This window comes from Chamaea fasciata, unplaced genomic scaffold, assembly GCF_029207755.1.
Source record: "Chamaea fasciata isolate MVZ Bird 193981 ecotype frontalis unplaced genomic scaffold, bChaFas1.0.hap1 SCAF_25, whole genome shotgun sequence".
Lineage (NCBI taxonomy): Eukaryota > Metazoa > Chordata > Aves > Passeriformes > Sylviidae > Chamaea > Chamaea fasciata.
The window spans coordinates 4,856,940-4,867,777 of NW_027094110.1; positions in this window are offsets into that span (position 1 = coordinate 4,856,940).

Genomic DNA, 10,838 nt, shown 5'->3' on the forward strand with positions numbered 1-10,838 from the left:
CTGGGTCCCCGTTCTTTTTCCTGGGGGCTGCTGAGGAGGGGAAGGAGCAGCGCGGCCAAGGCCCCGTTTGGAATCATGGAATCCTGAAATGGTTTTGGAGGGAAGCGACCTAAAGCCCATCTCGTTCCAGCCCCCTTGCCGTGGGCAGGGCCACTTTCCACCAGACCATGTTGCTCCAAGCCTGGTCATTGCCAGCAATTTCAAAGAAGTGCTGAGGAACAAAAGCCCTTGAACATTTTTAATGATGGATCTTCCCTGTCAGCTCCACGCTGAACAAGGAGCCTTTAAAGTCTGACTCCCTTTGATTAGACAATGGACACAGGGAGAAAGACGCACTTCTCCTCCTCCTTATCTATCATCTACCCTCCTCCATGCTCATCCTGCCCCAACAGGGCTAAATTTAGAAGCAAAAGCCCAAGAATTCCCAGCAAGGGGCAGTAGGGGCTGCCTGAGATGGGAGCAGCAGCCCCACAACCGGGACCATTTAATCCACATTGTCCCCTGAGGGGTTTTAGCAGAGGATGGGGAATATCACGGGGGTTCCCCACCATCTATCCCAAATTTATCCCTGTCATTTTCTGGGATGCAGGAGCTCTCATTCTGCTGCACAGAGTCAACACAACCCCCCCACCACAGCCACAGCCAAGACCAGAGAGGAGAACTTGCCCCTTCCCTGCTCCTCCTTAATCTCTTCCAAAGCACTGCTCCAGATGAGTTCTTTAAGAGCCCCAGCCTCTTAAAAGGCCATTTCTCCCCACAAATCCCAGCCCTGCCAAGCTCCTCAGCTCACACTGGCTTTCAACATTCCCGACTGGCTCCAAGGACACTTAAACCAGTGACGGGAATGTGACGTCCTTCTCCGAGAGGGACAACGCTGGGGAAGCACAAAGAGCCCCCAGCTGCAGCTGACTCCCAATTATTCTGCCCCGAAACGGCTCTGTGGCGTTTTTTTTGAGTTGTTAACATCCCATTAAAAGTGTCCCGTTGAGCAGAGCTGGCTGGCAGTGTGCACGCCTGGAAGGAACCGCAGCTCTCCCGTTATGGTAAGTTCTCCCAAACCCACTGGTTGTGTCCCTAAATAGTTCCCTTCCATGAACAGTGAGATGGTGTCAGCTGCCTTTTTTTAAATGAGCAGCAGAAGACAACAAAAAGAGCTGCAAGTGGCGGCTATAAATGCAAAGCAGGGGGTTGGGGTCCCCTGGAGAGGGGCTGGGGGGGTTGCAGGGAAGGTGGAAACACATTCAGAGAGGACAGTGCTGGGCTGACCCTGCAAGGAGCTGCTGCAGCCTGGCAGAGCTGCTTGGACACCACTGACCCTCTCTTTGGTGCCACTTTGGGAGGAGATGGTCTCTCTTCCAGCTGGAAGCAGCCCTCCGTCCCTGGAAGTGTTCCAGGCCAGGTTGGGCAGGGCTTGGAACACCCTGGGCTGGGGGAAGGTGGGAGGAGGTGGGATGGGATGATCTTTAAGGTCTCCTCCAACCCAAAGCCTTCCACGATGCACAGTGAAAGCCGCTCCTTGGACTTTTCCCCTCTTCCCCTGCCCACATCATCAGCACCCTCCGTGCTCGAGGGGGGACTCTGTGCTCTACTGCAAAATGCTTCCCACCCGGGCTTAAATACATCGGGTTCATCGTTTCTCTCTGCCCACCCCTGTCTGGCCATCCCTGCATCCCATCAGTGCTGGGGATCACTGAATCGTTCAGGCTGGAAAACGCCTCTCAGAGCATTGACTCCAGCCTTTGAATGAAACTGCAAAAATCTTCCTTTCTCCAGGAAGAGGCACAGGCTCCCATGGAGAATCCAGCCAGGTTACTGAAATAAAGTCAGTGGATATCTGGAGTGCTACAGTTTGGGTTGGTTTGTTGGTTGTTTTCCTTGCTGACTGTTCCACTAATACCATTTTCTGGGAGCAGGAAGCAAAGCTGGGGACTTGCTCACGCTGGGAAAAGAACCAAAGGCTGACAGTGGAGCAGCTGGGGCAGGGATAAGAGGGAATTCCTTTGCACGTGTTTCGTGCAGCCTCAGTCATTCATGAAATGAGCCCCTGGCTACCACGGGGCTCCTGGCAGCGTTAGGAGGTTGCCCTTGGCACGTGGTCCCTGACCCATGGGACTCCCTGGGCCACTCCTGCTGTGGTGACACTGCTGTGGTGACAGCATTCCCAGGGGATTGAATCACGCCCTGCATCCCAGAGGAACGTCCAGCAGCACAGGGAGGGCTGGCCCTTTCCTGACCCATGCCAAACCTCGGCCAAATCAACCACCCAAGAGCTGAACCAAAACCCTCCAGCACCAAAGCGCCTCTGGCAGCAACCCCCCTGACTCCATGGGGAACGACAGAGTTTCCAAGGCTACAAAAATCAAGGAGTTGGGCAGAAAAAAATGACTTTTTTTCCCTCTTTTATTACCGAGAACAAGGAAAAGAGCCCATTTTCTGAGCACGGCCTGAATAGGAACAAGTCTGCCTAAATTCTCTGTGAATGGAGATGAAATCCCACCGTGTCAGCTGTTTCCAATCCTGGAAAATAATCCGTTGGAAAGAAACTGTTTCAGGCGTGCTGAGCACAGGGCAGGGCTGGGGGAGCAGCTATTAGTGCCAGTGGAAGTGGTTCTCAATTAAAAAAAGCCGATGACAACAGTTTTTAGATCAAAAGCAGCTTTTTCACAGGACGTTTTCTTTGCTTGGGCAGAAATGTTAATCAATCAGGCTGAGAGGAGCTGCAGCAAAAAATCATTTGGTTCGGTACAAGTTTGGGAGTTGGATTTGGCTCGGAGGACACGGGGTGTTAAACAGCCATTGCTCTTCTGATGAAAACACCTCTGAGACAGCCAGGGAGCTTCTCCACAGATGGGATTTCAGGATTTTTCCCCAGGTAACGGATGGCAAAGCACAACCTCTGCTTTGAAAATGGAGCAGTTTGTTCAACCGCGGCTGCTCGTGGCTGGTTTGAAAAATCAAAATAACGAACTGTGCTGTGGACAACGTGGCCTTGAAGCGCCTGACTGCACCAGAGGTTTGGTGGCTCGTGTCTGTCTGTGGCCTTCCACCCTCTCCATGGATCCCAGCTGCCCTCACACCTGGCTCCAGGACAGAGATGTCACCAGGAGATTTGGGTCCGGGGAGCCTCCCAGGAGCAGCTCATCCCCCAGAGATGGTCCATCCCTGCCCAGACTTTGCAGCATTTCTGTGTCACCCAGGGACTGTCCCTGCGGATGCAGCATTCCTGTGCAGGGCTGACCAAGAGCTGGCCTCTGCTTTGTCCTCCATCTCATCCTGATTTCCATCCTCCCCTGGGGCAGCTACAGGTGCCTCCAGGTGGGGTTTTCAAGGTTTCCACCTGCTGGATCACCCCATGGAAAAATCCCACCGTAGCAGGGGGAAAAGAACCAGCAGGAAATGCCGTGGCTCCAGCTTGGATCTCAGCGAGCTCAGGGGTTGGTTAGTTTGGGAAAATCATCCCCAGGCAAGACCCCAGTGCTGGAGCTGCATCAGCAGAGATCAGCTGCTGGGTTCAGCATCTGACCCATGTCCACATCCCCACCAAGGAGGGCCTCCAGGGGTTCCACCAGGTAAATCCCCAGGCCAGTCACGCTGTGCTTATCGGGAAAACCAAAATCATCTCATTGCTGCCTCCCTCGTGACAAATCTTCCCCAGGACCACACTGGGAGCTCTGGTTTCTCTCCTGCTTTGCCACCCAACACTGTCACTGCACCAGCTGGGGCGAGTCCTGACCACAGTGCCAGGCACAGGCAGGAGAAGGTGGAGAAGAGTCCTGCAAGAAGGAAGAGTTTTCTCTTTTCTCCCTCCAAATTTCCAAGGAAGATGCAGCAGGAGGAGGGGGGGAAAGGGGGAAATGTGCCAAGCTGGAGAATACCAGAGAACCCAACATTTCAGTCTCCTCTCCATGGAGAGTCTTTGGTTGGTGTCTCTACGTTGGCCAACAAGCAAACCAAGACAAGACAGTCCTGGGCCACCACCTTCATCCTCGTGTGCTCTGAGGGCGTTTCTGCTCCCGCACTTGGGACTGGAGACAAACCTGCCCCTGGAAAAGCCCTTTCAGGAATACCTCGAGGCCGAAGAGACGCAAGTCCAACACAGGTAAGAGAATCTTCTGATGTAACTCGTTTAGTTCCTGGAGATGGGGTGACAGTTCCCGTTTCTGCCATTCCAAACCCGACCTTGGCATCACATTGCCCCTTTTCCCCACAGCACAGCACCAACCCCAGCCCCCAAAAACCACCAAAGGCCCGTGGGGCGGCTGGAGCAGCATGGCCCACACCCAACCACCTTTACCAGCATTTCACACCCACGCCTCTGCTTCTGCCCCAACATCCCAGCGGGAAGGGGCTGGGATTTACAGGCACCACCTGGAGCCGGCCCACAGCCAGCCCCAGCTCTCTACCTGCTGCCTTTTTTTTAAAATTTTTTTTTTATTTTATTATTATCATTATTTTTGCAAGGGAAACGGGTTGCCCTGGAGCTGTGTCTCCATGGAAACCCGGGTTTTTCAGACACTCAATGGAAAACGCTGGCACGGAGACGCTTGTGCAGGAATACTGATTCAGCCCCAGCGTCTGTAACACTGACTGCATTTTAATCCCGCTCCGCTACCCGGAGAGCTAAAAATACCCCGAGAGCTGTCGCCTCCTGAACTCGAGTAAACAGCTTAAAGCAACACGGTGCTGCCAGAGCAGAAATTCCATGAATCAGCTTAAAAAAAAGGGGGGATGGGGGGAGGTAAGGTGGGGTCTCAGCCCTCGAGGAGCGCCAGCCCGGTGGGGAAGAGCAAATTCTCCAGGGATGGAGAAGGAGCAACTGAAGGCAGCGGGCGGGTCCTTGGGGCTTTGTTGCACCTCTCCAAGATGCCCTTTTCCCGGTGTAAAAGCAGGAAAACAAGGTTTTCCCTGGTCCCCAGCTGGCTGGGAGGAGCTCTGTGCTCTCTGCCTTGCCAAGCCCAACGCGTGGCGCTGACATGGGCTGGGAAGGAGCCAGCTGTCCCCACCGAGGGGGCTGGGGACCATTGAGGGAGGGGTAACCTTGCTGCCACTCTGGCACCGCGTTTTTCCCTTCTCCCTCCTGTCACCTCGCCAAAAAAAAGACATTGAGGTCCGGCAGAAAGGGCCCCGTGCCAGCCCAGCCTCCCCGGGGCCCGAACAGGCAAATAAAAACCTCTCCCCTCCCAATTAGCCGGGACTGTCCTCAGCTGACTCCCAGAGCTGCTTTTTGCGGAATACACAAACACCTCCTTAATTTAGTTTGTTGGGATTTTTTTTTAAAAAAAGACATTCTCCCGGGAGTGCAGCATTCCCCAGGAGAGAACACCCAGATGGGGAAACTGAGGCACGAGGCGGCTTGCTCAAGGGCTCGCTGCAAGCTGGGAGTGAATCCAGGTTTCCCAGGTGTGCCAGGAGCCGGGATCAGGCATTGCCCTGCAGCAACCCATCAAGGAAACTCTCCGACCCTGATTAGTGCTGCCTCCTAATTAAAAGGCTCTCCACAGCCCATGGCGAGGGTATGAACCCGCATCCAGGTGGCTTTGTGGAGGCTCTGGCAGCTGGATGCAGATCTGGGATTGATTTTCCTAAGGAAACTCTGCATTTATGCATTTGCTTTTTCTTCCAGCTGTGGGGAGAACAGGCGGCATTCCCAGGATGCTGCTTTAAACCTGCATTTCTACCAGGATCTAGAGAAGCAGGGAAAATGCCACCCCCAGCTCACAGGCAGACCATTTAGGGTGGGTGATAAATGGGGTTTTGCAGTGGAAAATTCCCCCCTGCCCTGCTCAGTGTGGGAAAATCCCGTTTCCCTGTAGGAACCGTTTCAAGGCTCGGCCATTCCCAGCACCCCAGGCACCCCTCCTAAGCCTCTCCTGGCTTATCCGGATTTCCAACACATCTTACAGCACTGCACAGCAGGGATGAGGGGAAAAAGAACATCTTAGGTCAGTTTTTGTGGGCTCTAAGGTCTCCCTCCAGCAGGGATGGGATTAAGGCCATTGGCTCTGAGTAGCCAGAGCAGTAAAATAAAGCTGTGGCCTGTCCAAAACCAGGCTGCAAGGCTTGTTCATTCCTTGATGATAAAGAAAACTCTGCTTGGGGCTTGAGTTATTTATTGGACTGCATCTCGTTAGAAGAGTGGGAACTGGGCACACCGAGCACCCCCAGCCCCTCCCTCTACATCAGAACCCTCCAGCACTAACACTGGGAGCCTGGAGCATCCCTGGGGATGTTGCAGCCAGGGAGCACTGCCGAGTTCAGCAGCTGGAAATCCCCCTGGGGTCAGGGTGGGATCAGCGGGATTCATCCCCCCAGCCCCACGGTTGGCTCAGCACCTCTGCCAGGCAGAGCCGTGCTGGGACAGAGCCCAGGAGCTCCCTGGGCATGGGAACAGCGCCTGGGACAAACCCTGAACCAAACTGGTTCCAGTGGGTTAGAGTGTGGTGGTGCTCTGGTGGAAACAGGGGTGCTGGGAGTAGCGTGGGATGAGCTGCTGGAGCCAGGCCAGAGGAGGCCACAGAGATGCTCTGAGCCCCCCTGCTCTGCAGCCAGGCTGGGAGAGCTGGGAGTGCTCCGCCTGGAAAGGCTCCAGGGAGATGTTGGAGCCACTTCCAGGGCCTAAAGGGAGAACTGGAGAAGGACTGGGGACAAGGGATGGAGGGACAGGACACAGGGAATAGATTCTCACTGCCGGAGGGCAGGGATGGATGGGATATTGGGAAGGAATTCTCCCTGTCAGGGTGGGCAGGCCCTGGCACAGGGTGCCCAGAGCAGCTGTGGCTGCCCCTGGATCCCTGGGAGTGTCCAAGGCCAGCTTGGATGGGGCTTGGAGCAGCCTGGGACAGCGGATGGTGTCCCTGCCCATGGCAGGACTGGGACTGGATGGGCTTTAAGGTCTCTTCCAACCCAAACAATTCCTTAATTATGTTCCATGAATAAAGGTTCCAGAAAGCTGGAGAGAGGCTGGACTCGGGGGTCTCTGATCGCAGCACAGGAGGCTGAGGCTCTGCAGGGGAAAAGGATTTTATAGGATCTCACTGATCCCAAACTGAACAGGGCAGCCCCTTGAATCCCATCCCTTACCCTCACCATCCTCGCTCCAAGGCCGTGGACAGTGACATCAACTGCACCAGAGACTTGGGTGGGCTCAGGAGCTGCTCTGGGGTGGGCTCAGACCCCCTCCAGAGCTCTCAGCTCCAGCCCCTGGCTCCCCTGGCTGGGGCAAGCACAGAGAGCTGGGGTTAGAGCAGGGAATCAACCTCCTCATCTCCCCACAGGTGTGCAGTGGGAAGGAGGGGTCACTCCTGGCTCCAGGGAACCTCCCCGCTCCAAAATCCCGGGCGGTGTCCCAGAGGTGAGCGTGGTGTGAGGCCGGGGCAGCCTCACCCCACATGGAGCACGGGGAAGGGGCTGGCGGCAGTTTGAGGGGAGGGATACAGGGATTCACCTGCCCCTGATGGGGATACAGGGCGCTCCCTGCTCCTCCCTGAAGCTCTGGAGACTCGCCCTTGCCCAGAGCCGGCCCTTCCTGCTCGTGGCTGGATGCTCAGCTCCTGCTGCCCTCCTCCGGGCTTTGCTCCGGGCTCATCCCACATCCCATTGCTGCCTTCACCCCACCCTGAACAGCCCCTCCTTGTCCCCCCACCGAATCTCCCCGTCTGAAAGGGGACACCAAACCTCTCCACCGTGGAGTGGGGAAACCGAGGCAGCTGTGGAGAATCCCAAGAGCCGCACACAAAGCACCCATCCCTTCCCCAGCACCTCCCGCTGCCGCAGCACCCAGAGGGTGCCCTTGTCGGATTACACCCTTCATTGACCCAGGGATGGGGTAACGAAGAGGTGTTTTAAAAACTCCTCTCCCGTTGTCAGTCTCATGCGCAGGGTGAGACAGTACAGATGTTGCAATTCACGCCTTCGCAGTCAGCAGCCAAACTGTTTCCTAATTTCACTTCATTATCAGCATTTCCCGGCCTTTCAGCTTTGGCCCCACAATGCTGTAAGTGCCTCAAAGCCAGTCACCCAAAATCACCCCTCATGGGTGCCACTACAGTGCACCTTTCACGGTTCTATTTCTCCCAAGTACCCAGTCTATTTGCAAGGCCATCATTTGAAACTTGTTTCCAGCTCCATTTCTCTCTCGGCAGCGCCCGTCCTATCCCACGGCATTTCTAAGTCAGCATTTCTTATCTCAGAGTTTGCCCACAGACACACAGACTGCGTGAGCCTTCTGTCAGGCTCGGAGAATTCTCTACAAATCCATTTCCCATGTTACCTGGCCCTGGGGGAAAGCCCCTCTGGCGGCTCAGGTGTGACCTCTCGGCTTTCCCTGGCTGGGTGCAGCTCCTTCCCCAGCCACCTCCGTGTTCCCTCCCAGCCGCACTTCCCCGGGTTAAAACCCTGCTCCCATCCCTTGGCGCGGTGCCCCGGAGCCTCACACTTGTTTTTGTTGACAGCCTCGTCTTTTGTTGATTAAAATTCCTTTAAGAGCACCTGATGGTTAATCCCATTCCCGAGCCAGGGATGCTGTCACTGCCCCCTGCCCCCCTCCCCATCGGGTTTTTCGGCCCATGCTCCCTCTCAGCCGTGTGTCCCCAGGAGCTCCATGTGTCTCCTTGGCTTCAAAAATAACAGAAAGGAAACAAAAACGCTCCAGGATGATGGGGAAAAGGGTGATTTTTATTTGGGAAGGGAAAGGGACTGGTGTCAGGGCATGCCAGGCTCTGTCCTCATGCCTTGTCTCCCTTCTCCCACTTGGCTGGATTTACACCTAGAGGGATGGAGAGCCAAGGGACACGGGCCAGGAGCAGAGTCGTGCCAAAAGCACCGGAATCCAAGTCTTGCGGCTCCAAACAAGCAACGGCACTGACAGACTCCCTGCCAGCCCCGGCTGGGGCTGGCCTTGGCTGGGATCACCCACCGGGGAGGATCGTCCGCTCTGTGGGGATGTGGGAATGCCAGGAGCAGCCCCCTGCCCGGTGAGGGGATGTGGGAATGCCAGGAGCAGCCCACTGCCCAGGGAGGGGATGTGGGAATGCCAGGAGCAGCCCACTGCCCGGGGAGGGGATGTGGGAATGCCAGGAGCAGCCCACTGCCCGGGGAGGGGATGTGGGAATGCCAGGAGCAGCCCACTGCCCGGGGAGGGGATGTGGGAATGCCAGGAGCAGCCCACTGCCCGGGGAGGGGATGTGGGAATGCCAGGAGCAGCCCTCGGCCCAGGGAGGGGATGTGGGAATGCCAGGAGCAGCCCTCGGCCCGGGGAGGGGGCAGATGCCTGGGTCGAGGAAAGGTTTGGAATCCTGGTGGGGACTGGAAGACACTGATAAACCTTTCTGCTCCCCTTTGGGATTTCTGCTCCCTCCAGGAACTGTTGCTTTCCCACCCCTGATCCTGGTGTGTGGATGGCTGCGGGGGGTCTGTTGCTCCGACCTGCAATGCTGCGGCCTTCCCCGAGAGAGAGGTCTGGTGGTGACAGCCTTCAGGGGTCCGGGCAGTCCTCTGGCCGCTGGGTAACCCCAGCAAGGTGCAGCCTGCGGCTGCAAGTGATCCGCTCCCAGCAGTGATTTCTGCTCTGCCCTGCGAGGTGATCCCAGGCCAGCTCAGAGACAGAGAGACAGGAGGGTTGTGGATGCTGAAAGCTGGTCAGAAGAGAAAGTCTCACACGCTTTCCCAGGCATTGCTCTGGGGGAGCTGGGAGAAGACTTCTCGAACAATTCCTGACCTCTGTGCCTGCTGCTTTTCCAACCCCTTTACTTGCAAAGGTGTTTTTTACAAAGAGGCGTTGGCTTGAGTGACCAGTCATGTCCAATTGTGTCAGAGCAGTGTATAAAAAGGATGTGCCTTTTCATAAACATCGCTATGTGCCCTCCAAGAAGATTTGGAGTATTATATCGTTATTGTCCCGAGTACAATAACGATAGAGAGTCGTGTGGCAGTTCCACAGGGTATCCACGGCCTTTATTTTCCAGCGCCCTGGGAAGGGACCAGGGACAGCAGCTCCCTGCTGGACTGGGCAAACTCTGAGGTATTTATGGGGTAAGGGCAGGGTGGCACCAAAGGGGAAAACCCAATGGGTTAGAGAAATCTACATGGGTGTGTCAGAGCATGACGGGATCTCGCCATGAGCAGGGAGAACAGCCTCAGCTGAGGGTTCCCCCTCCAGGGGAGGATTGGGATGAGCTTGTCACATTCCGTCCAAGGGACATCCCTCCAGGGCAGAGGCTTGGCTGCCTCCTCTGCCTCCACGCTGCTGCTCCCCCGGGAGGGTTTTGGCCCACCTGAGGTTCGGCCTCCCCCAGCTCCCTTCCCCCACCTGCCACAACATTCCCGTGTCTCCGTGGTCTGTTGGGCAGTTGGGTTGGGCACAGCCTTGCCCGGCAGCCCCGTGCACATCCCGGCCCCTGGAGCTCTGCAAACCCTGGCCGGAGGCTGGTGGGCTTCACCCCCTCGTGCATTCCCACACCCCACGGGGCTGAAGGACCTTGGCTCACGGATCACATCACCTTCGTGCAGCTTCCCAGGGGCTTGGCCATTCCTCATCCCCTGCCCCCAGATTTAGGCCGGGCCCACAGTTCCCACCCTGCAGCCCCCGGGTCAGGTGTGGAGGGATTTTGCTCTGTCCCAAAGCAGGAGGAGGAAGGAGAGGGGCCCGTGGGGATCCGTGCAGACGCGTTCCATCCCTGAGTCACGGGTTTGTTCCTCCTCCCTAATTTTTTTGCCCAGGGATGAGAGAGGAACGGGCTGCAATTGGAATGGTGGTGGGAAGAGGCTTTGTCCAGGCGGGAGCAGGGACCTCACCCTGCTGCTGGGGATCATCTCCAGCCAATCCTGTCCCTACCACAGCA